This window comes from Triturus cristatus, chromosome 6 (assembly GCF_964204655.1).
Source record: "Triturus cristatus chromosome 6, aTriCri1.1, whole genome shotgun sequence".
NCBI classification, from domain to species: Eukaryota; Metazoa; Chordata; class Amphibia; order Caudata; family Salamandridae; genus Triturus; species Triturus cristatus.
In genome coordinates, this window is record NC_140589.1 from 98,861,384 (window position 1) to 98,883,421 (window position 22,038).

Here is a 22,038-nt window from a genome sequence, read left to right on the forward strand (position 1 = left end):
AGTAGGAAGGCAATAGGTGGGGCAGTTTATGCAAATTTATGCTGCTAATGTGCCTTGCAGATTCATGCAGGATTTCTAGATCCTTGCTGGATACAAGAGAGTAGGCCTTGTTCCAGATAAACTATCCCTAGCAGGGAAAGTCTGAGCACAGGCACTCTTTTGCTCTTTAGCCCCTGGCCTGGGACTCACTCTCACTTGCTGAGGCGTGAAATTCTGCATACCAACTTTGCACAGAAGGTATGTTTGTGGTTGTTTGTGGTTGTTTGGGGATGGGTGGGAGGTCAAGAGCAGGGAAAAGCAGGTCTCCTTCACTACTAGACTACTCTTCTATGCCTCCCTGCCGTTCACTCACTCTGTCTTTGTTTCATTCTCTCCTTCCACAACACTCCTTCTCACTCACTCGCTCTATCACTTGTATTTTTGCCCTTGCTCTGCATTCTATAGTGGAAACATCTCTTGAATGAAGCATCTGAAAATGACGTGACATAAAATTTAAAACCTCCTTATTGGAAACCTAAAACATCACAAGACTTAATGTAACCCATTTCTTTCATAAAAAAGATTTTTAAAGTACCCCACAAAAGAAATATAAAACACCACGAGTGCTAGAAGAATATTACATTAACGTTAAAGATAGAATAGGGCAAATGCATTTGCAGTTGAAACTGAAGTTTGGTACTTATTCAGATATTATTTACATTGCCAATTTTTGCTGAGATTCTAAAGGAACTGAGAGAGAAAATGGAATTCAAGTTTTGTCAGAAGTGGGATTCGAACCCACGCCTCCAGGAGAGACTGCGGCCTTAACGCAGCGCCTTAGACCACTCGGCCATCCTGACCCCATGCTGCTTTTTCATCTAAAGGGTGAGAAAGATATTAGGAACCAAAAAATGCACAGAGCTTAGGCCAATAGTGGCTAGAGCAAGAAAAAAACTCACTGCACTCTTCCAAGAAGACAATCCTATAAGCCACTGCGAGGGAAATGATCATATTTCTCAAGAAAAAAATTAGAGTAAACACAGGACTGTCAGAAGTGGGATTTGAACCCACGCCTCCAGAGGAGACTGCGACCTGAACGCAGCGCCTGAGACCACTCGGCTATCCTGACTTGCTTTCCCAGCATCTTCCAGAGGCCAGACAGCCATGCAGGTGAGGTACTGAAAAGGAATGCCCTCAATTTATTTATCCTATTATATGCACTTCCAACAGATCTTTGAACAATCTGTACAGAGCAGGACCTATGGAGAACTCTTTAGAACTTTGAGGCGAACAAAGAGAAAGTGCTATTCACCAGCCACTTGAATGGCTCAAAGCTGCTTTGAAATTGAGACAATAGCCACCTCTTGGCTGGCTAAAGCAATTTCAAAAAGGGATCTCAAAGTCACAACATAGGGTGGAGTATGCAAATTTAAGCAGCCCCTGATCAAAGCCCTAAGGAAATTGCTGTAAGTGTGCTGGAGTCCAGTTGTCTACCAGATGCATGGCATTCTTCCAAATTTGCAGGGCCCGTCTGGCCAGGGCATACAAGAGCATGACTCTTCCAGATGACCTCTTACATGGGTCCTATGCTCATTTGGTAAGGATTGCGCTTTGTCAGCAAGACGTTATAGAACCTAAATATATGAGAAACCCCATCTCTCTTGACAAGAGGAGAACGGAATAACGTGCCAGGTGAAGACCAACACATGCAACTTCCATCAGATGTTAACCTGATAAAGGAGATTAAATCTCCAAAAGGCATGTCAGAAGTGGGATTCGAACCCACGCCTCCAAAGGAGACTGTGGCCTGAACACAGCACCTTAGACCTCTCGGCCATCCTGACAGTACAGGCTTTTAAGAAATGAATAAAAGTTACTCAGAAACGTCTACCTCCATGCAAGCCTGAAATAATTTAAACCTTCAAACACAAGGTGCAACTTTATGCACAGGACAATAAACACAGAAGAACACATACGAAAGCACTTTATTTCACAGGTATACAGTTTTCATGCTTTTAGAACACCACATACCTCTCACCAGCTATTTAGGGTCCTGTATCCGACTCACAACATTTCCTTGCCTGCGACCTCTCTCTCTACACAAACAACTACAGCACAGGAAGTAGGAAGGCAATAGGTGGGGCAGTTTATGCAAATTTATGCTGCCAATGTGCCTTGCAGATTCATGCAGGATTTCTAGATCCTTGCTGGATACAAGAGAGAAGGACTTGTTCCAGATAAACTATCCCTAGCAGGGAAAGTCTGAGCACAGGCACTCTTTTGCTCTTTAGCCCCTGGCCTGGGACTCACCCTCACTTGCTGAGGTGTGAAATTCTGCATACCAACTTTGCACAGAAGGTATGTTTGTGGTTGTTTGGGGATGGGTGGGAGGTCAAGAGCAGGGAAAAGCAGGTCTCCTTCACTACTAGACTCCTCTTCTATACCTCCCTGCCATTCACTCACTCTGTCTTTGTTTCATTCTCTCCTTCCACAACACTCCTTTTCACTCACTCGCTCTATCACTTGTATTTTTGCCCTTGCTCTGCATTCTATAGTGGAAACATCTCTTGAATGAAGCATCTGAAGATGACGTGACATAAAATTTAAAACCTCCTTATTGGAAACCTAAAACATCACAAGACTTAATGTAACCCATTTCTTTCATAAAAAAGATTTTTAAAGTACCCCACAAAAGAAATATAAAACACCACGAGTGCTAGAAGAATATTACATTAACGTTAAAGATAGAATAGGGCAAATGCATTTGCAGTTGAAACTGAAGTTTGGTACTTATTCAGATATTATTTACATTGCCAATTTTTAGCTGAGATTCTAAAAGAACTGAGAGAGAAAATGGAATTCAAGTTTTGTCAGAAGTGGGATTCGAACCCACGCCTCCAGGAGAGACTGCGGCCTTAACGCAGCGCCTTAGACCACTCAGCCATCCTGACCCCATGCTGCTTTTTCATCTAAAGGGTGAGAAAGATATTAGGAACCAAAAAATGCACAGAGCTTAGGCCAATAGTGGCTAGAGCAAGAAAAAAACTCACTGCACTCTTCCAAGAAGACAATCCTATAAGCCACTGCGAGGGAAATGATCATATTTCTCAAGACAAAAAGTAGAGTAAACACAGGACTGTCAGAAGTGGGATTTGAACCCACACCTCCAGAGGAGACTGCGACCTGAACGCAGCGCCTTAGACCACTCGGCCATCCTGACTTGCTTTCCCAGCATCTTCCAGAGGCCAGACAGCCATGCAGGTGAGGTACTGAAAAGGAATGCCCTCAATTTATTTATCCTATTATATGCACTTCCAACAGATCTTTGAACAATCTGTACAGAGCAGGACTTATGGAGAACTCTTTAGAACTTTGAGGCGAACAAAGAGAAAGTGCTATTCACCAGCCACTTGAACGGCTCAAAGCTGCTTTGAAATTGAGACAATAGCCACCTCTTGGCTGGCTAAAGCAATTTCAACAAGGGATCTCAAAGTCACAACATAGGGTGGAGTATGCAAATTTAAGCAGCCCCTGATCAAAGCCCTGAGGAAATTGCTGTAAGTGTGCTGGAGTCCAGTTGTCTACCAGATGAATGGCATTCTTCCAAATTTGCAGGGCCCGTCTGGCCAGGGCATACAAGAGCATGACTCTTCCAGATGACCTCTTACATGGGTCCTATGCTCATTTGGTAAGGATTGCGCTTTGTCAGCAAGACGTTATAGAACCTAAATATATGAGAAACCCCATCTCTCTTGACAAGAGGAGAACGGAATAACGTGCCAAGTGAAGACCAACAGATGCAACTTCCATCAGATGTTAACCTGATAAAGGAGATTAAATCTCCAAAAGGCATGTCAGAAGTGGGATTCGAACCCACGCCTCCAAAGGAGACTGTGGCCTAAGCACAGCACCTTAGACCTCTCGGCCATCCTGACAGTATAGGCTTTTAAGAAATGAATAAAAGTTACTCAGAAACGTCTACCTCCATGCAAGGCTGAAATAATTTAAACCTTCAAACACAAGGTGCAACTTTATGCACAGGACAATAAACACAGAAGAACACATACGAAAGCACTTTATTTCACAGGTATACAGTTTTCATGCTTTTAGAACACCACATACCTCTCACCAGCTATTTAGGGTCCTGTATCCGACTCACAACATTTCCTTGCCTGCGACCTCTCTCTCTACACAAACAACTACAGCACAGGAAGTAGGAAGGCAATAGGTGGGGCAGTTTATGCAAATTTATGCTGCCAATGTGCCTTGCAGATTCATGCAGGATTTCTAGATCCTTGCTGGATACAAGAGAGTAGGCCTTGTTCCAGATAAACTATCCCTAGCAGGGAAAGTCTGAGCACAGGCACTCTTTTGCTCTTTAGCCCCTGGCCTGGGACTCACCCTCACTTGCTGAGGCGTGAAATTCTGCATACCAACTTTGCACAGAAGGTATGTTTGTGGTTGTTTGGGGATGGGTGGGAGGTCAAGAGCAGGGAAAAGCAGGTCTCCTTCACTACTAGATTCCTCTTCTATGCCTCCCTGCCGTTCACTCACTCTGTCTTTGTTTCATTCTCTTCTTCCACAACACTCCTTCTCGCTCACTCGCTCTATCACTTGTATTTTTGCCCTTGCTCTGCATTCTATAGTGGAAACATCTCTTGAATGAAGCATCTGAAAATGACGTGACATAAAATTTAAAACCTCCTTATTGGAAACCTAAAACATGACAAGACTTAATGTAACCCATTTCTTTCATAAAAAAGATTTTTAAAGTACCCCACAAAAGAAATATAAAACACCACGAGTGCTAGAAGAATATTACATTAACGTTAAAGATAGAATAGGGCAAATGCATTTGCAGTTGAAACTGAAGTTTGGTACTTATTCAGATATTACTTACATTGCCAATTTTTAGCTGAGATTCTAAAGGAACTGAGAGAGAAAATGGAATTTAAGTTTTGTCAGAAGTGGGATTCGAACCCACGCCTCCAGGAGAGACTGCGGCCTTAACGCAGCGCCTTAGACCACTCGGCCATCCTGACCCCATGCTGCTTTTCCATCTAAAGGGTGAGAAAGATATTAGGAACCAAAAAATGCACAGAGCTTAGGCCAATAGTGGCTAGAGCACGAAAAAAACTCACTGCACTCTTCCAAGAAGACAATCCTATAAGCCACTGCGAGGGAAATGATCATATTTCTCAAGAAAAAAATTAGAGTAAACACAGGACTGTCAGAAGTGGGATTTGAAGCCACGCCTCCAGAGAAGACTGCGACCTGAACGCAGCGCCTTAGACCACTCGGCCATCCTGACTTGCTTTCCCAGCATCTTCCAGAGGCCAGACAGCCATGCAGGTGAGGTACTGAAAAGGAATGCCCTCAATTTATTTATCCTATTATATGCACTTCCAACAGATCTTTGAACAATCTGTACAGAGCAGGACCTATGGAGAAATCTTTAGAACTTTGAGGCGAACAAAGAGAAAGTGCTATTCACCAGCCACTTGAATGGCTCAAAGCTGCTTTGAAATTGAGACAATAGCCACCTCTTGGCTGGCTAAAGCAATTTCAACAAGGGATCTCAAAGTCACAACATAGGGTGGAGTATGCAAATTTAAGCAGCCCCTGATGAAAGCCCTGAGGAAATTGCTGTAAGTGTGCTGGAGTCCAGTTGTCTACCAGATGAATGGCATTCTTCCAAATTTGCAGGGCCCGTCTGGCCAGGGCATACAAGAGCATGACTCTTCCAGATGACCTCTTACATGGGTCCTATGCTCATTTGGTAAGGATTGCGCTTTGTCAGCAAGACGTTATAGAACCTAAATATATGAGAAACTCCATCTCTCTTGACAAGAGGAGAACGGAATAACGTGCCAAGTGAAGACCAACAGATGCAACTTCCATCAGATGTTAACCTGATAAAGGAGATTAAATCTCCAAAAGGCATGTCAGAAGTGGGATTCGAACCCACGCCTCCAAAGGAGACTGTGGCCTAAACACAGCGCCTTAGACCTCTCGGCCATCCTGACAGAATAGGCTTTTAAGAAATGAATAAAAGTTACTCAGAAACGTCTACCTCCATGCAAGCCTGACATAATTTAAACCTTCAAACACAAGGTGCAACTTTATGCACAGGACAATAAACACAGAAGAACACATACGAAAGCACTTTATTTCACAGGTATACAGTTTTCATGCTTTTAGAACACCACATACCTCTCACCAGCTCTTTAGGGTCCTGTATCCGACTCACAACATTTCCTTGCCTGCGACCTCTCTCTCTACACAAACAACTACAGCACAGGAAGTAGGAAGGCAATAGGTGGGGCAGTTTATGCAAATTTATGCTGCTAATGTGCCTTGCAGATTCATGCAGGATTTCTAGATCCTTGCTGGATACAAGAGAGTAGGCCTTGTTCCAGATAAACTATCCCTAGCAGGGAAAGTCTGAGCACAGGCACTCTTTTGCTCTTTAGCCCCTGGCCTGGGACTCACTCTCACTTGCTGAGGCGTGAAATTCTGCATACCAACTTTGCACAGAAGGTATGTTTGTGGTTGTTTGTGGTTGTTTGGGGATGGGTGGGAGGTCAAGAGCAGGGAAAAGCAGGTCTCCTTCACTACTAGACTACTCTTCTATGCCTCCCTGCCGTTCACTCACTCTGTCTTTGTTTCATTCTCTCCTTCCACAACACTCCTTCTCACTCACTCGCTCTATCACTTGTATTTTTGCCCTTGCTCTGCATTCTATAGTGGAAACATCTCTTGAATGAAGCATCTGAAAATGACGTGACATAAAATTTAAAACCTCCTTATTGGAAACCTAAAACATCACAAGACTTAATGTAACCCATTTCTTTCATAAAAAAGATTTTTAAAGTACCCCACAAAAGAAATATAAAACACCACGAGTGCTAGAAGAATATTACATTAACGTTAAAGATAGAATAGGGCAAATGCATTTGCAGTTGAAACTGAAGTTTGGTACTTATTCAGATATTATTTACATTGCCAATTTTTGCTGAGATTCTAAAGGAACTGAGAGAGAAAATGGAATTCAAGTTTTGTCAGAAGTGGGATTCGAACCCACGCCTCCAGGAGAGACTGCGGCCTTAACGCAGCGCCTTAGACCACTCGGCCATCCTGACCCCATGCTGCTTTTTCATCTAAAGGGTGAAAAAGATATTAGGAACCAAAAAATGCACAGAGCTTAGGCCAATAGTGGCTAGAGCAAGAAAAAAACTCACTGCACTCTTCCAAGAAGACAATCCTATAAGCCACTGCGAGGGAAATGATCATATTTCTCAAGAAAAAAATTAGAGTAAACACAGGACTGTCAGAAGTGGGATTTGAACCCACGCCTCCAGAGGAGACTGCGACCTGAACGCAGCGCCTGAGACCACTCGGCTATCCTGACTTGCTTTCCCAGCATCTTCCAGAGGCCAGACAGCCATGCAGGTGAGGTACTGAAAAGGAATGCCCTCAATTTATTTATCCTATTATATGCACTTCCAACAGATCTTTGAACAATCTGTACAGAGCAGGACCTATGGAGAACTCTTTAGAACTTTGAGGCGAACAAAGAGAAAGTGCTATTCACCAGCCACTTGAACGGCTCAAAGCTGCTTTGAAATTGAGACAATAGCCACCTCTTGGCTGGCTAAAGCAATTTCAAAAAGGGATCTCAAAGTCACAACATAGGGTGGAGTATGCAAATTTAAGCAGCCCCTGATCAAAGCCCTAAGGAAATTGCTGTAAGTGTGCTGGAGTCCAGTTGTCTACCAGATGCATGGCATTCTTCCAAATTTGCAGGGCCCGTCTGGCCAGGGCATACAAGAGCATGACTCTTCCAGATGACCTCTTACATGGGTCCTATGCTCATTTGGTAAGGATTGCGCTTTGTCAGCAAGACGTTATAGAACCTAAATATATGAGAAACCCCATCTCTCTTGACAAGAGGAGAACGGAATAACGTGCCAGGTGAAGACCAACACATGCAACTTCCATCAGATGTTAACCTGATAAAGGAGATTAAATCTCCAAAAGGCATGTCAGAAGTGGGATTCGAACCCACGCCTCCAAAGGAGACTGTGGCCTGAACACAGCACCTTAGACCTCTCGGCCATCCTGACAGTACAGGCTTTTAAGAAATGAATAAAAGTTACTCAGAAACGTCTACCTCCATGCAAGCCTGAAATAATTTAAACCTTCAAACACAAGGTGCAACTTTATGCACAGGACAATAAACACAGAAGAACACATACGAAAGCACTTTATTTCACAGGTATACAGTTTTCATGCTTTTAGAACACCACATACCTCTCACCAGCTATTTAGGGTCCTGTATCCGACTCACAACATTTCCTTGCCTGCGACCTCTCTCTCTACACAAACAACTACAGCACAGGAAGTAGGAAGGCAATAGGTGGGGCAGTTTATGCAAATTTATGCTGCCAATGTGCCTTGCAGATTCATGCAGGATTTCTAGATCCTTGCTGGACAAAAGAGAGAAGGACTTGTTCCAGATAAACTATCCCTAGCAGGGAAAGTCTGAGCACAGGCACTCTTTTGCTCTTTAGCCCCTGGCCTGGGACTCACCCTCACTTGCTGAGGTGTGAAATTCTGCATACCAACTTTGCACAGAAGGTATGTTTGTGGTTGTTTGGGGATGGGTGGGAGGTCAAGAGCAGGGAAAAGCAGGTCTCATTCACTACTAGACTCCTCTTCTATACCTCCCTGCCATTCACTCACTCTGTCTTTGTTTCATTCTCTCCTTCCACAACACTCCTTTTCACTCACTCGCTCTATCACTTGTATTTTTGCCCTTGCTCTGCATTCTATAGTGGAAACATCTCTTGAATGAAGCATCTGAAGATGACGTGACATAAAATTTAAAACCTCCTTATTGGAAACCTAAAACATCACAAGACTTAATGTAACCCATTTCTTTCATAAAAAAGATTTTTAAAGTACCCCACAAAAGAAATATAAAACACCACGAGTGCTAGAAGAATATTACATTAACGTTAAAGATAGAATAGGGCAAATGCATTTGCAGTTGAAACTGAAGTTTGGTACTTATTCAGATATTATTTACATTGCCAATTTTTAGCTGAGATTCTAAAAGAACTGAGAGAGAAAATGGAATTCAAGTTTTGTCAGAAGTGGGATTCGAACCCACGCCTCCAGGAGAGACTGCGGCCTTAACGCAGCGCCTTAGACCACTCAGCCATCCTGACCCCATGCTGCTTTTCCATCTAAAGGGTGAGAAAGATATTAGGAACCAAAAAATGCACAGAGCTTAGGCCAATAGTGGCTAGAGCAAGAAAAAAACTCACTGCACTCTTCCAAGAAGACAATCCTATAAGCCACTGCGAGGGAAATGATCATATTTCTCAAGACAAAAAGTAGAGTAAACACAGGACTGTCAGAAGTGGGATTTGAACCCACACCTCCAGAGGAGACTGCGACCTGAACGCAGCGCCTTAGACCACTCGGCCATCCTGACTTGCTTTCCCAGCATCTTCCAGAGGCCAGACAGCCATGCAGGTGAGGTACTGAAAAGGAATGCCCTCAATTTATTTATCCTATTATATGCACTTCCAACAGATCTTTGAACAATCTGTACAGAGCAGGACTTATGGAGAACTCTTTAGAACTTTGAGGCGAACAAAGAGAAAGTGCTATTCACCAGCCACTTGAACGGCTCAAAGCTGCTTTGAAATTGAGACAATAGCCACCTCTTGGCTGGCTAAAGCAATTTCAACAAGGGATCTCAAAGTCACAACGTAGGGTGGAGTATGCAAATTTAAGCAGCCCCTGATCAAAGCCCTGAGGAAATTGCTGTAAGTGTGCTGGAGTCCAGTTGTCTACCAGATGAATGGCATTCTTCCAAATTTGCAGGGCCCGTCTGGCCAGGGCATACAAGAGCATGACTCTTCCAGATGACCTCTTACATGGGTCCTATGCTCATTTGGTAAGGATTGCGCTTTGTCAGCAAGACGTTATAGAACCTAAATATATGAGAAACCCCATCTCTCTTGACAAGAGGAGAACGGAATAACGTGCCAAGTGAAGACCAACAGATGCAACTTCCATCAGATGTTAACCTGATAAAGGAGATTAAATCTCCAAAAGGCATGTCAGAAGTGGGATTCGAACCCACGCCTCCAAAGGAGACTGTGGCATAAGCACAGCACCTTAGACCTCTCGGCCATCCTGACAGTATAGGCTTTTAAGAAATGAATAAAAGTTACTCAGAAACGTCTACCTCCATGCAAGGCTGAAATAATTTAAACCTTCAAACACAAGGTGCAACTTTATGCACAGGACAATAAACACAGAAGAACACATACGAAAGCACTTTATTTCACAGGTATACAGTTTTCATGCTTTTAGAACACCACATACCTCTCACCAGCTATTTAGGGTCCTGTATCCGACTCACAACATTTCCTTGCCTGCGACCTCTCTCTCTACACAAACAACTACAGCACAGGAAGTAGGAAGGCAATAGGTGGGGCAGTTTATGCAAATTTATGCTGCCAATGTGCCTTGCAGATTCATGCAGGATTTCTAGATCCTTGCTGGATACAAGAGAGTAGGCCTTGTTCCAGATAAACTATCCCTAGCAGGGAAAGTCTGAGCACAGGCACTCTTTTGCTCTTTAGCCCCTGGCCTGGGACTCACCCTCACTTGCTGAGGCGTGAAATTCTGCATACCAACTTTGCACAGAAGGTATGTTTGTGGTTGTTTGGGGATGGGTGGGAGGTCAAGAGCAGGGAAAAGCAGGTCTCCTTCACTACTAGATTCCTCTTCTATGCCTCCCTGCCGTTCACTCACTCTGTCTTTGTTTCATTCTCTCCTTCCACAACACTCCTTCTCGCTCACTCGCTCTATCACTTGTATTTTTGTTCTTGCTCTGCATTCTATAGTGGAAACATCTCTTGAATGAAGCATCTGAAAATGACGTGACATAAAATTTAAAACCTCCTTATTGGAAACCTAAAACATCACCAGACTTAATGTAACCCATTTCTTTCATAAAAAAGATTTTTAAAGTACCCCACAAAAGAAATATAAATACCACGAGTGCTAGAAGAATATTACATTAACGTTAAAGATAGAATAGGGCAAATGCATTTGCAGTTGAAACTGAAGTTTGGTACTTATTCAGATATTATTTACATTGCCAATGTTTAGCTGAGATTCTAAAGGAACTGAGAGAGAAAATGGAATTCAAGTTTTGTCAGAAGTGGGATTCGAACCCACGCCTCCAGGAGAGACTGCGGCCTTAACGCAGCGCCTTAGACCACTCGGCCATCCTGACCCCATGCTGTTTTTTCATCTAAAGGGTGAGAAAGATATTAGGAACCAAAAAATGCACAGAGCTTAGGCCAATAGTGGCTAGAGCACGAAAAAAACTCACTGCACTCTTCCAAGAAGACAATCCTATAAGCCACTGCGAGGGAAATGATCATATTTCTCAAGAAAAAAATTAGAGTAAACACAGGACTGTCAGAAGTGGGATTTGAACCCACGCCTCCAGAGGAGACTGCGACCTGAACGCAGCGCCTTAGACCACTCGGCCATCCTGACTTGCTTTCCCAGCATCTTCCAGAGGCCAGACAGCCATGCAGGTGAGGTACTGAAAAGGAATGCCCTCAATTTATTTATCCTATTATATGCACTTCCAACAGATCTTTGAACAATCTGTACAGAGCAGGACCTATGGAGAACTCTTTAGAACTTTGAGGCGAACAAAGAGAAAGTGCTATTCACCAGCCACTTGAACGGCTCAAAGCTGCTTTGAAATTGAGACAATAGCCACCTCTTGGCTGGCTAAAGCAATTTCAACAAGGGATCTCAAAGTCACAACATAGGGTGGAGTATGCAAATTTAAGCAGCCCCTGATCAAAGCCCAGAGGAAATTGCTGTAAGTGTGCTGGAGTCCAGTTGTCTACCAGATGAATGGCATTCTTCCAAATTTGCAGGGCCCGTCTGGCCAGGGCATACAAGAGCATGACTCTTCCAGATGACCTCTTACATGGGTCCTATGCTCATTTGGTAAGGATTGCGCTTTGTCAGCAAGACGTTATAGAACCTAAATATATGAGAAACTCCATCTCTCTTGACAAGAGGAGAACGGAATAACGTGCCAAGTGAAGACCAACAGATGCAACTTCCATCAGATGTTAACCTGATAAAGGAGATTAAATCTCCAAAAGGCATGTCAGAAGTGGGATTCGAACCCACGCCTCCAAAGGAGACTGTGGCCTAAACACAGCGCCTTAGACCTCTCGGCCATCCTGACAGTGTAGGCTTTTAAGAAATGAATAAAAGTTACTCAGAAACGTCTACCTCCATGCAAGTCTGACATAATTTAAACCTTCAAACACAAGGTGCAACTTTATGCACAGGACAATAAACACAGAAGAACACATACGAAAGCACTTTATTTCACAGGTATACAGTTTTCATGCTTTTAGAACACCACATACCTCTCACCAGCTATTTAGGGTCCTGTATCCGACTCACAACATTTCCTTGCCTGCGACCTCTCTCTCTACACAAACAACTACAGCACAGGAAGTAGGAAGGCAATAGGTGGGGCAGTTTATGCAAATTTATGCTGCCAATGTGCCTTGCAGATTCATGCAGGATTTCTAGATCCTTGCTGGATACAAGAGAGTAGGCCTTGTTCCAGATAAACTATCCCTAGCAGGGAAAGTCTGAGCACAGGCACTCTTTTGCTCTTTAGCCCCTGGCCTGGGACTCACTCTCACTTGCTGAGGCGTGAAATTCTGCATACCAACTTTGCACAGAAGGTATGTTTGTGGTTGTTTGGGGATGGGTGGGAGGTCAAGAGCAGGGAAAAGCAGGTCTCCTTCACTACTAGACTACTCTTCTATGCCTCCCTGCCGTTCACTCACTCTGTCTTTGTTTCATTCTCTCCTTCCACAACACTCCTTCTCACTCACTCGCTCTATCACTTGTATTTTTGCCCTTGCTCTGCATTCTATAGTGGAAACATCTCTTGAATGAAGCATCTGAAAATGACGTGACATAAAATTTAAAACCTCCTTATTGGAAACCTAAAACATCACAAGACTTAATGTAACCCATTTCTTTCATAAAAAAGATTTTTAAAGTACCCCACAAAAGAAATATAAAACACCACGAGTGCTAGAAGAATATTACATTAACGTTAAAGATAGAATGGGGCAAATGCATTTGCAGTTGAAACTGAAGTTTGGTACTTATTCAGATATTATTTACATTGCCAATTTTTAGCTGAGATTCTAAAGGAACTGAGAGAGAAAATGGAATTCAAGTTATGTCAGAAGTGGGATTCGAACCCACGCCTCCAGGAGAGACTGCGGCCTTAACACAGCGCCTTAGACCCCTCGGCCATCCTGACCCCATGCTGCTTTTTCATCTAAAGGGTGAGAAAGGAGAAAGATATTAGGAACCAAAAAATGCACAGAGCTTAGGCCAATAGTGGCTAGAGCAAGAAAAAAACTCACTGCACTCTTCCAAGAAGACAATCCTATAAGCCACTGCGAGGGAAATGATCATATTTCTCAAGAAGAAAATTAGAGTAAACACAGGACTGTCAGAAGTGGGATTTGAACCCACGCCTCCAGAGGAGACTGCGACCTGAACGCAGCGCCTTAGACCACTCGGCCATCCTGACTTGCTTTCCCAGCATCTTCCAGAGGCCAGACAGCCATGCAGGTGAGGTACTGAAAAGGAATGCCCTCAATTTATTTATCCTATTATATGCACTTCCAACAGATCTTTGAACAATCTGTACAGAGCAGGACCTATGGAGAACTCTTTAGAACTTTGAGGCGAACAAAGAGAAAGTGCTATTCACCAGCCACTTGAACGGCTCAAAGCTGCTTTGAAATTGAGACAATAGCCACCTCTTGGCTGGCTAAAGCAATTTCAACAAGGGATCTCAAAGTCACAACATAGGGTGGAGTATGCAAATTTAGCAGCCCCTGATCAAAGCCCTAAGGAAATTGCTGTAAGTGTGCTGGAGTCCAGTTGTCTACCAGATGCATGGCATTCTTCCAAATTTGCAGGGCCCGTCTGGCTAGGGCATACAAGAGCATGACTCTTCCAGATGACCTCTTACATGGGTCCTATGCTCATTTGGTAAGGATTGCGCTTTGTCAGCAAGACGGTATAGAACCTAAATATATGAGAAACCCCATCTCTCTTGACAAGAGGAGAACGGAATAACGTGCCAGGTGAAGACCAACAGATGCAACTTCCATCAGATGTTAACCTGATAAAGGAGAATAAATCTCCAAAAGGCATGTCAGAAGTGGAATTCGAACCAACACCTCCAAGGGAGACTGTGGCCTAAACACAGCACCTTAGACCTCTCGGCCATCCTGACAGTATAGGCTTTTAAGAAATTAATAAAAGTTACTCAGAAACGTCTACCTCCATGCAAGCCTGAAATAATTTAAACCTTCAAACACAAGGTGCAACTTTATGCACAGGACAATAAACACAGAAGAACACATACGAAAGCACTTTATTTCACAGGTATACAGTTTTCATGCTTTTAGAACACCACATACCTCTCACCAGCTATTTAGGGTCCTGTATCCGACTCACAACATTTCCTTGCCTGCGACCTCTCTCTCTACACAAACAACTACAGCACAGGAAGTAGGAAGGCAATAGGTGGGGCAGTTTATGCAAATTTATGCTGCCAATGTGCCTTGCAGATTCATGCAGGATTTCTAGATCCTTGCTGGATACAAGAGAGTAGGCCTTGTTCCAGATAAACTATCCCTAGCAGGGAAAGTCTGAGCACAGGCACTCTTTTGCTCTTTAGCCCCTGGCCTGGGACTCACCCTCACTTGCTGAGGCGTGAAATTCTGCATACCAACTTTGCACTGAAGGTATGTTTGTGGTTGTTTGGGGATGGGTGGGAGGTCAAGAGCAGGGAAAAGCAGGTCTTCTTCACTACTAGACTCCTCTTCTATGCCTCCCTGCCATTCACTCACTCTGTCTTTGTTTCATTCTCTCCTTCCACAACACTCCTTCTCACTCACTCGCTCTATCACTTGTATTTTTGCCCTTGCTCTGCATTCTATAGTGGAAACAGCTCTTGAATGAAGCATCTGAAAATGACGTGACATAAAATTTAAAACCTCCTTATTGGAAACCTAAAACATCACAAGACTTAATGTAACCCATTTCTTTCATAAAAAAGATTTTTAAAGTACCCCACAAAACAAATATAAAACACCACGAGTGCTAGAAGAATATTACATTAACGTTAAAGATAGAATAGGGCAAATGCATTTGCAGTTGAAACTGAAGTTTGGTACTTATTCAGATATTATTTACATTGCCAATTTTTAGCTGAGATTCTAAAGGAACTGAGAGAGAAAATGGAATTCAAGTTTTGTCAGAAGTGGGATTCGAACCCACGCCTCCAGGAGAGACTGCGGCCTTAACGCAGTGCCTTAGACCACTCGGCCATCCTGACCCCATGCTGCTTTTTCATCTAAAGGGTGAGAAATATATTAGGAACCAAAAAATGCACAGAGCTTAGGCCAATAGTGGCTAGAGCAAGAAAAAAACTCACTGCACTCTTCCAAGAAGACAATCCTATAAGCCACTGCGAGGGAAATGATCATATTTCTCAAGAAAAAAATTAGAGTAAACAGAGGACTGTCAGAAGTGGGATTTGAACCCACACCTCCAGAGGAGACTGCGACCTGAACGCAGCGCCTTAGACCACTCGGCCATCCTGACTTGCTTTCCCAGCATCTTCCAGAGGCCAGACAGCCATGCAGGTGAGGTACTGAAAAGGAATGCCCTCAATTTATTTATCCTATTATATGCACTTCCAACAGATCTTTGAACAATCTGTACAGAGCAGGACCTATGGAGAACTCTTTAGAAATTTGAGGCGAACAAAGAGAAAGTGCTATTCACCAGCCACTTGAACGGCTCAAAGCTGCTTTGAAATTGAGTCAATAGCCACCTCTTGGCTGGCTAAAGCAATTTCAACAAGGGATCTCAAAGTCACAACATAGCGTGGAGTATGCAAATTTAAGCAGCCCCTGATCAAAGCCCTAAGGAAATTGCTGTAAGTGTGCTGGAGTCCAGTTGTCTACCAGATGCATGGCATTCTTCCAAATTTGCAGGGCCCGTCTGGCCAGGGCATACAAGAGCATGACTCTTCCAGATGACCTCTTACATGGGTCCTATGCTCATTTGGTAAGGATTGCGCTTTGTCAGCAAGACGTTATAGAACCTAAATATATGAGAAACCCCATCTCTCTTGACAAGAGGAGAACGGAATAACGTGCCAGGTGAAGACCAACAGATGCAACTTCCATCAGATGTTAACCTGATAAAGGAGATTAAATCTCCAAAAGGCATGTCAGAAGTGGGATTCGAACGCACGCCTCCAAAGGAGACTGTGGCCTAAACACAGCACCTTAGACCTCTCGGCCATCCTGACAGTATAGGCTTTTAGGAAATGAATAAAAGTTACTCAGAAACGTCTACCTCCATGCAAGCCTGAAATAATTTAAACCTTCAAACACAAGGTGCAACTTTATGCACAGGACAATAAACACAGAAGAACACATACGAAAGCACTTTATTTCACAGGTATACAGTTTTCATGCTTTTAGAACACCACATACCTCTCACCAGCTATTTAGGGTCCTGTATCCGACTCACAACATTTCCTTGCCTGCGACCTCTCTCTCTACAAAAAACAACTACAGCACAGGAAGTAGGAAGGCAATAGGTGGGGCAGTTTATGCAAATGTATGCTGCCAATGTGCCTTGCAGATTCATGCAGGATTTCTAGATCCTTGCTGGATACAAGAGAGAAGGACTTGTTCCAGATAAACTATCCCTAGCAGGGAAAGTCTGAGCACAGGCACTCTTTTGCTCTTTAGCAACTGGCCTGGGACTCACCCTCACTTGCTGAGGCGTGAAGTTCTGCATACCAACTTTGCACAGAAGGTATGTTTGTGGTTGTTTGGGGATGGGTGGGAGGTCAAGAGCAGGGAAAAGCAGGTGTCCTTCACTACTAGACTCCTCTTCTATGCCTCCCTGCCATTCACTCACTCTGTCTTTGTTTCATTCTCTCCTTCCACAACACTCCTTCTCACTCACTCGCTCTATCACTTGTATTTTTGCCCTTGCTCTGCATTCTATAGTGGAAACAGCTCTTGAATGAAGCATCTGAAAATGACGTGACATAAAATTTAAAACCTCCTTATTGGAAACCTAAAACATCACAAGACTTAATGTAACCCATTTCTTTCATAAAAAAGATTTTTAAAGTACCCCACAAAAGAAATATAAAACACCACGAGTGCTAGAAGAATATTACATTAACGTTAAAGATAGAATAGGGCAAATGCATTTGCAGTTGAAACTGAAGTTTGGTACTTATTCAGATATTATTTACATTGCCAATTTTTAGCTGAGATTCTAAAGGAACTGAGAGAGAAAATGGAATTCAAGTTTTGTCAGAGGTGGGATTCGAACCCACGCCTCCAGGAGAGACTGCGGCCTTAACGCAGCGCCTTAGACCACTCGGCCATCCTGACCCCATGCTGCTTTTTTATCTAAAGGGTGAGAAAGATATTAGGAACCAAAAAATGCACAGAGCTTAGGCCAATAGTGGCTAGAGCAAGAAAAAAACTCACTGCACTCTTCCAAGAAGACAATCCTATAAGCCACTGCGAGGGAAATGATCATATTTCTCAAGACAAAAAGTAGAGTAAACACAGGACTGTCAGAAGTGGGATTTGAACCCACACCTCCAGAGGAGACTGCGACCTGAACGCAGCGCCTTAGACCACTCGGCCATCCTGACTTGCTTTCCCAGCATCTTCCAGAGGCCAGACAGCCATGCAGGTGAGGTACTGAAAAGGAATGCCCTCAATTTATTTATCCTATTATATGCACTTCCAACAGATCTTTGAACAATCTGTACAGAGCAGGACTTATGGAGAACTCTTTAGAACTTTGAGGCGAACAAAGAGAAAGTGCTATTCACCAGCCACTTGAACGGCTCAAAGCTGCTTTGAAATTGAGACAATAGCCACCTCTTGGCTGGCTAAAGCAATTTCAACAAGGGATCTCAAAGTCACAACATAGGGTGGAGTATGCAAATTTAAGCAGCCCCTGATCAAAGCCCTGAGGAAATTGCTGTAAGTGTGCTGGAGTCCAGTTGTCTACCAGATGAATGGCATTCTTCCAAATTTGCAGGGCCCGTCTGGCCAGGGCATACAAGAGCATGACTCTTCCAGATGACCTCTTACATGGGTCCTATGCTCATTTGGTAAGGATTGCGCTTTGTCAGCAAGACGTTATAGAACCTAAATATATGAGAAACCCCATCTCTCTTGACAAGAGGAGAACGGAATAACGTGCCAAGTGAAGACCAACAGATGCAACTTCCATCAGATGTTAACCTGATAAAGGAGATTAAATCTCCAAAAGGCATGTCAGAAGTGGGATTCGAACCCACGCCTCCAAAGGAGACTGTGGCCTAAGCACAGCACCTTAGACCTCTCGGCCATCCTGACAGTATAGGCTTTTAAGAAATGAATAAAAGTTACTCAGAAACGTCTACCTCCATGCAAGGCTGAAATAATTTAAACCTTCAAACACAAGGTGCAACTTTATGCACAGGACAATAAACACAGAAGAACACATACGAAAGCACTTTATTTCACAGGTATACAGTTTTCATGCTTTTAGAACACCACATACCTCTCACCAGCTATTTAGGGTCCTGTATCCGACTCACAACATTTCCTTGCCTGCGACCTCTCTCTCTACACAAACAACTACAGCACAGGAAGTAGGAAGGCAATAGGTGGGGCAGTTTATGCAAATTTATGCTGCCAATGTGCCTTGCAGATTCATGCAGGATTTCTAGATCCTTGCTGGATACAAGAGAGTAGGCCTTGTTCCAGATAAACTATCCCTAGCAGGGAAAGTCTGAGCACAGGCACTCTTTTGCTCTTTAGCCCCTGGCCTGGGACTCACCCTCACTTGCTGAGGCGTGAAATTCTGCATACCAACTTTGCACAGAAGGTATGTTTGTGGTTGTTTGGGGATGGGTGGGAGGTCAAGAGCAGGGAAAAGCAGGTCTCCTTCACTACTAGATTCCTCTTCTATGCCTCCCTGCCGTTCACTCACTCTGTCTTTGTTTCATTCTCTCCTTCCACAACACTCCTTCTCGCTCACTCGCTCTATCACTTGTATTTTTGCCCTTGCTCTGCATTCTATAGTGGAAACATCTCTTGAATGAAGCATCTGAAAATGACGTGACATAAAATTTAAAACCTCCTTATTGGAAACCTAAAACATGACAAGACTTAATGTAACCCATTTCTTTCATAAAAAAGATTTTTAAAGTACCCCACAAAAGAAATATAAAACACCACGAGTGCTAGAAGAATATTACATTAACGTTAAAGATAGAATAGGGCAAATGCATTTGCAGTTGAAACTGAAGTTTGGTACTTATTCAGATATTACTTACATTGCCAATTTTTAGCTGAGATTCTAAAGGAACTGAGAGAGAAAATGGAATTTAAGTTTTGTCAGAAGTGGGATTCGAACCCACGCCTCCAGGAGAGACTGCGGCCTTAACGCAGCGCCTTAGACCACTCGGCCATCCTGACCCCGTGCTGCTTTTCCATCTAAAGGGTGAGAAAGATATTAGGAACCAAAAAATGCACAGAGCTTAGGCCAATAGTGGCTAGAGCACGAAAAAAACTCACTGCACTCTTCCAAGAAGACAATCCTATAAGCCACTGCGAGGGAAATGATCATATTTCTCAAGAAAAAAATTAGAGTAAACACAGGACTGTCAGAAGTGGGATTTGAAGCCACGCCTCCAGAGAAGACTGCGACCTGAACGCAGCGCCTTAGACCACTCGGCCATCCTGACTTGCTTTCCCAGCATCTTCCAGAGGCCAGACAGCCATGCAGGTGAGGTACTGAAAAGGAATGCCCTCAATTTATTTATCCTATTATATGCACTTCCAACAGATCTTTGAACAATCTGTACAGAGCAGGACCTATGGAGAAATCTTTAGAACTTTGAGGCGAACAAAGAGAAAGTGCTATTCACCAGCCACTTGAATGGCTCAAAGCTGCTTTGAAATTGAGACAATAGCCACCTCTTGGCTGGCTAAAGCAATTTCAACAAGGGATCTCAAAGTCACAACATAGGGTGGAGTATGCAAATTTAAGCAGCCCCTGATGAAAGCCCTGAGGAAATTGCTGTAAGTGTGCTGGAGTCCAGTTGTCTACCAGATGAATGGCATTCTTCCAAATTTGCAGGGCCCGTCTGGCCAGGGCATACAAGAGCATGACTCTTCCAGATGACCTCTTACATGGGTCCTATGCTCATTTGGTAAGGATTGCGCTTTGTCAGCAAGACGTTATAGAACCTAAATATATGAGAAACTCCATCTCTCTTGACAAGAGGAGAACGGAATAACGTGCCAAGTGAAGACCAACAGATGCAACTTCCATCAGATGTTAACCTGATAAAGGAGATTAAATCTCCAAAAGGCATGTCAGAAGTGGGATTCGAACCCACGCCTCCAAAGGAGACTGTGGCCTAAACACAGCGCCTTAGACCTCTCGGCCATCCTGACAGAATAGGCTTTTAAGAAATGAATAAAAGTTACTCAGAAACGTCTACCTCCATGCAAGCCTGACATAATTTAAACCTTCAAACACAAGGTGCAACTTTATGCACAGGACAATAAACACAGAAGAACACATACGAAAGCACTTTATTTCACAGGTATACAGTTTTCATGCTTTTAGAACACCACATACCTCTCACCAGCTCTTTAGGGTCCTGTATCCGACTCACAACATTTCCTTGCCTGCGACCTCTCTCTCTACACAAACAACTACAGCACAGGAAGTAGGAAGGCAATAGGTGGGGCAGTTTATGCAAATTTATGCTGCTAATGTGCCTTGCAGATTCATGCAGGATTTCTAGATCCTTGCTGGATACAAGAGAGTAGGCCTTGTTCCAGATAAACTATCCCTAGCAGGGAAAGTCTGAGCACAGGCACTCTTTTGCTCTTTAGCCCCTGGCCTGGGACTCACTCTCACTTGCTGAGGCGTGAAATTCTGCATACCAACTTTGCACAGAAGGTATGTTTGTGGTTGTTTGTGGTTGTTTGGGGATGGGTGGGAGGTCAAGAGCAGGGAAAAGCAGGTCTCCTTCACTACTAGACTACTCTTCTATGCCTCCCTGCCGTTCACTCACTCTGTCTTTGTTTCATTCTCTCCTTCCACAACACTCCTTCTCACTCACTCGCTCTATCACTTGTATTTTTGCCCTTGCTCTGCATTCTATAGTGGAAACATCTCTTGAATGAAGCATCTGAAAATGACGTGACATAAAATTTAAAACCTCCTTATTGGAAACCTAAAACATCACAAGACTTAATGTAACCCATTTCTTTCATAAAAAAGATTTTTAAAGTACCCCACAAAAGAAATATAAAACACCACGAGTGCTAGAAGAATATTACATTAACGTTAAAGATAGAATAGGGCAAATGCATTTGCAGTTGAAACTGAAGTTTGGTACTTATTCAGATATTATTTACATTGCCAATTTTTGCTGAGATTCTAAAGGAACTGAGAGAGAAAATGGAATTCAAGTTTTGTCAGAAGTGGGATTCGAACCCACGCCTCCAGGAGAGACTGCGGCCTTAACGCAGCGCCTTAGACCACTCGGCCATCCTGACCCCATGCTGCTTTTTCATCTAAAGGGTGAGAAAGATATTAGGAACCAAAAAATGCACAGAGCTTAGGCCAATAGTGGCTAGAGCAAGAAAAAAACTCACTGCACTCTTCCAAGAAGACAATCCTATAAGCCACTGCGAGGGAAATGATCATATTTCTCAAGAAAAAAATTAGAGTAAACACAGGACTGTCAGAAGTGGGATTTGAACCCACGCCTCCAGAGGAGACTGCGACCTGAACGCAGCGCCTGAGACCACTCGGCTATCC

General features: G+C 43.5%; 23 non-coding genes across 23 annotated transcripts; all 23 read right to left on the reverse strand.

The window, feature by feature from the left end:
- Positions 1-756: 756 nt before the first annotated feature.
- TRNAL-AAG (transfer RNA leucine (anticodon AAG)) lies at positions 757-839 on the reverse strand. The gene has a single exon. It is a non-coding gene; the product is annotated as a tRNA-Leu (tRNA).
- Positions 840-2,847: 2,008 nt separating this feature from the next.
- Positions 2,848-2,930, reverse strand: TRNAL-AAG (transfer RNA leucine (anticodon AAG)). Its single transcript has one exon. It is a non-coding gene; the product is annotated as a tRNA-Leu (tRNA).
- Positions 2,931-3,116: 186 nt separating this feature from the next.
- Positions 3,117-3,199, reverse strand: TRNAL-CAG (transfer RNA leucine (anticodon CAG)). Its single transcript has one exon. It is a non-coding gene; the product is annotated as a tRNA-Leu (tRNA).
- A 632-nt stretch (positions 3,200-3,831) lies between these two features.
- On the reverse strand, positions 3,832-3,914 carry TRNAL-UAG (transfer RNA leucine (anticodon UAG)). The gene has a single exon. It is a non-coding gene; the product is annotated as a tRNA-Leu (tRNA).
- A 1,024-nt stretch (positions 3,915-4,938) lies between these two features.
- Positions 4,939-5,021, reverse strand: TRNAL-AAG (transfer RNA leucine (anticodon AAG)). Its single transcript has one exon. It is a non-coding gene; the product is annotated as a tRNA-Leu (tRNA).
- A 901-nt stretch (positions 5,022-5,922) lies between these two features.
- TRNAL-UAG (transfer RNA leucine (anticodon UAG)) lies at positions 5,923-6,005 on the reverse strand. The gene has a single exon. It is a non-coding gene; the product is annotated as a tRNA-Leu (tRNA).
- A 1,033-nt stretch (positions 6,006-7,038) lies between these two features.
- TRNAL-AAG (transfer RNA leucine (anticodon AAG)) lies at positions 7,039-7,121 on the reverse strand. Its single transcript has one exon. It is a non-coding gene; the product is annotated as a tRNA-Leu (tRNA).
- A 2,008-nt stretch (positions 7,122-9,129) lies between these two features.
- On the reverse strand, positions 9,130-9,212 carry TRNAL-AAG (transfer RNA leucine (anticodon AAG)). The gene has a single exon. It is a non-coding gene; the product is annotated as a tRNA-Leu (tRNA).
- Positions 9,213-9,398: 186 nt separating this feature from the next.
- On the reverse strand, positions 9,399-9,481 carry TRNAL-CAG (transfer RNA leucine (anticodon CAG)). Its single transcript has one exon. It is a non-coding gene; the product is annotated as a tRNA-Leu (tRNA).
- Positions 9,482-10,113: 632 nt separating this feature from the next.
- Positions 10,114-10,196, reverse strand: TRNAI-UAU (transfer RNA isoleucine (anticodon UAU)). The gene has a single exon. It is a non-coding gene; the product is annotated as a tRNA-Ile (tRNA).
- A 1,023-nt stretch (positions 10,197-11,219) lies between these two features.
- TRNAL-AAG (transfer RNA leucine (anticodon AAG)) lies at positions 11,220-11,302 on the reverse strand. The gene has a single exon. It is a non-coding gene; the product is annotated as a tRNA-Leu (tRNA).
- A 186-nt stretch (positions 11,303-11,488) lies between these two features.
- Positions 11,489-11,571, reverse strand: TRNAL-CAG (transfer RNA leucine (anticodon CAG)). The gene has a single exon. It is a non-coding gene; the product is annotated as a tRNA-Leu (tRNA).
- Positions 11,572-12,203: 632 nt separating this feature from the next.
- TRNAL-UAG (transfer RNA leucine (anticodon UAG)) lies at positions 12,204-12,286 on the reverse strand. The gene has a single exon. It is a non-coding gene; the product is annotated as a tRNA-Leu (tRNA).
- Positions 12,287-13,310: 1,024 nt separating this feature from the next.
- On the reverse strand, positions 13,311-13,393 carry TRNAL-AAG (transfer RNA leucine (anticodon AAG)). Its single transcript has one exon. It is a non-coding gene; the product is annotated as a tRNA-Leu (tRNA).
- Positions 13,394-13,586: 193 nt separating this feature from the next.
- TRNAL-CAG (transfer RNA leucine (anticodon CAG)) lies at positions 13,587-13,669 on the reverse strand. Its single transcript has one exon. It is a non-coding gene; the product is annotated as a tRNA-Leu (tRNA).
- A 1,738-nt stretch (positions 13,670-15,407) lies between these two features.
- Positions 15,408-15,490, reverse strand: TRNAL-AAG (transfer RNA leucine (anticodon AAG)). Its single transcript has one exon. It is a non-coding gene; the product is annotated as a tRNA-Leu (tRNA).
- A 186-nt stretch (positions 15,491-15,676) lies between these two features.
- TRNAL-CAG (transfer RNA leucine (anticodon CAG)) lies at positions 15,677-15,759 on the reverse strand. Its single transcript has one exon. It is a non-coding gene; the product is annotated as a tRNA-Leu (tRNA).
- Positions 15,760-17,499: 1,740 nt separating this feature from the next.
- On the reverse strand, positions 17,500-17,582 carry TRNAL-AAG (transfer RNA leucine (anticodon AAG)). Its single transcript has one exon. It is a non-coding gene; the product is annotated as a tRNA-Leu (tRNA).
- A 186-nt stretch (positions 17,583-17,768) lies between these two features.
- TRNAL-CAG (transfer RNA leucine (anticodon CAG)) lies at positions 17,769-17,851 on the reverse strand. Its single transcript has one exon. It is a non-coding gene; the product is annotated as a tRNA-Leu (tRNA).
- Positions 17,852-18,483: 632 nt separating this feature from the next.
- Positions 18,484-18,566, reverse strand: TRNAL-UAG (transfer RNA leucine (anticodon UAG)). Its single transcript has one exon. It is a non-coding gene; the product is annotated as a tRNA-Leu (tRNA).
- Positions 18,567-19,590: 1,024 nt separating this feature from the next.
- On the reverse strand, positions 19,591-19,673 carry TRNAL-AAG (transfer RNA leucine (anticodon AAG)). Its single transcript has one exon. It is a non-coding gene; the product is annotated as a tRNA-Leu (tRNA).
- Positions 19,674-20,574: 901 nt separating this feature from the next.
- On the reverse strand, positions 20,575-20,657 carry TRNAL-UAG (transfer RNA leucine (anticodon UAG)). Its single transcript has one exon. It is a non-coding gene; the product is annotated as a tRNA-Leu (tRNA).
- Positions 20,658-21,690: 1,033 nt separating this feature from the next.
- Positions 21,691-21,773, reverse strand: TRNAL-AAG (transfer RNA leucine (anticodon AAG)). Its single transcript has one exon. It is a non-coding gene; the product is annotated as a tRNA-Leu (tRNA).
- Between the last annotated feature and the right edge of the window lie 265 nt (positions 21,774-22,038).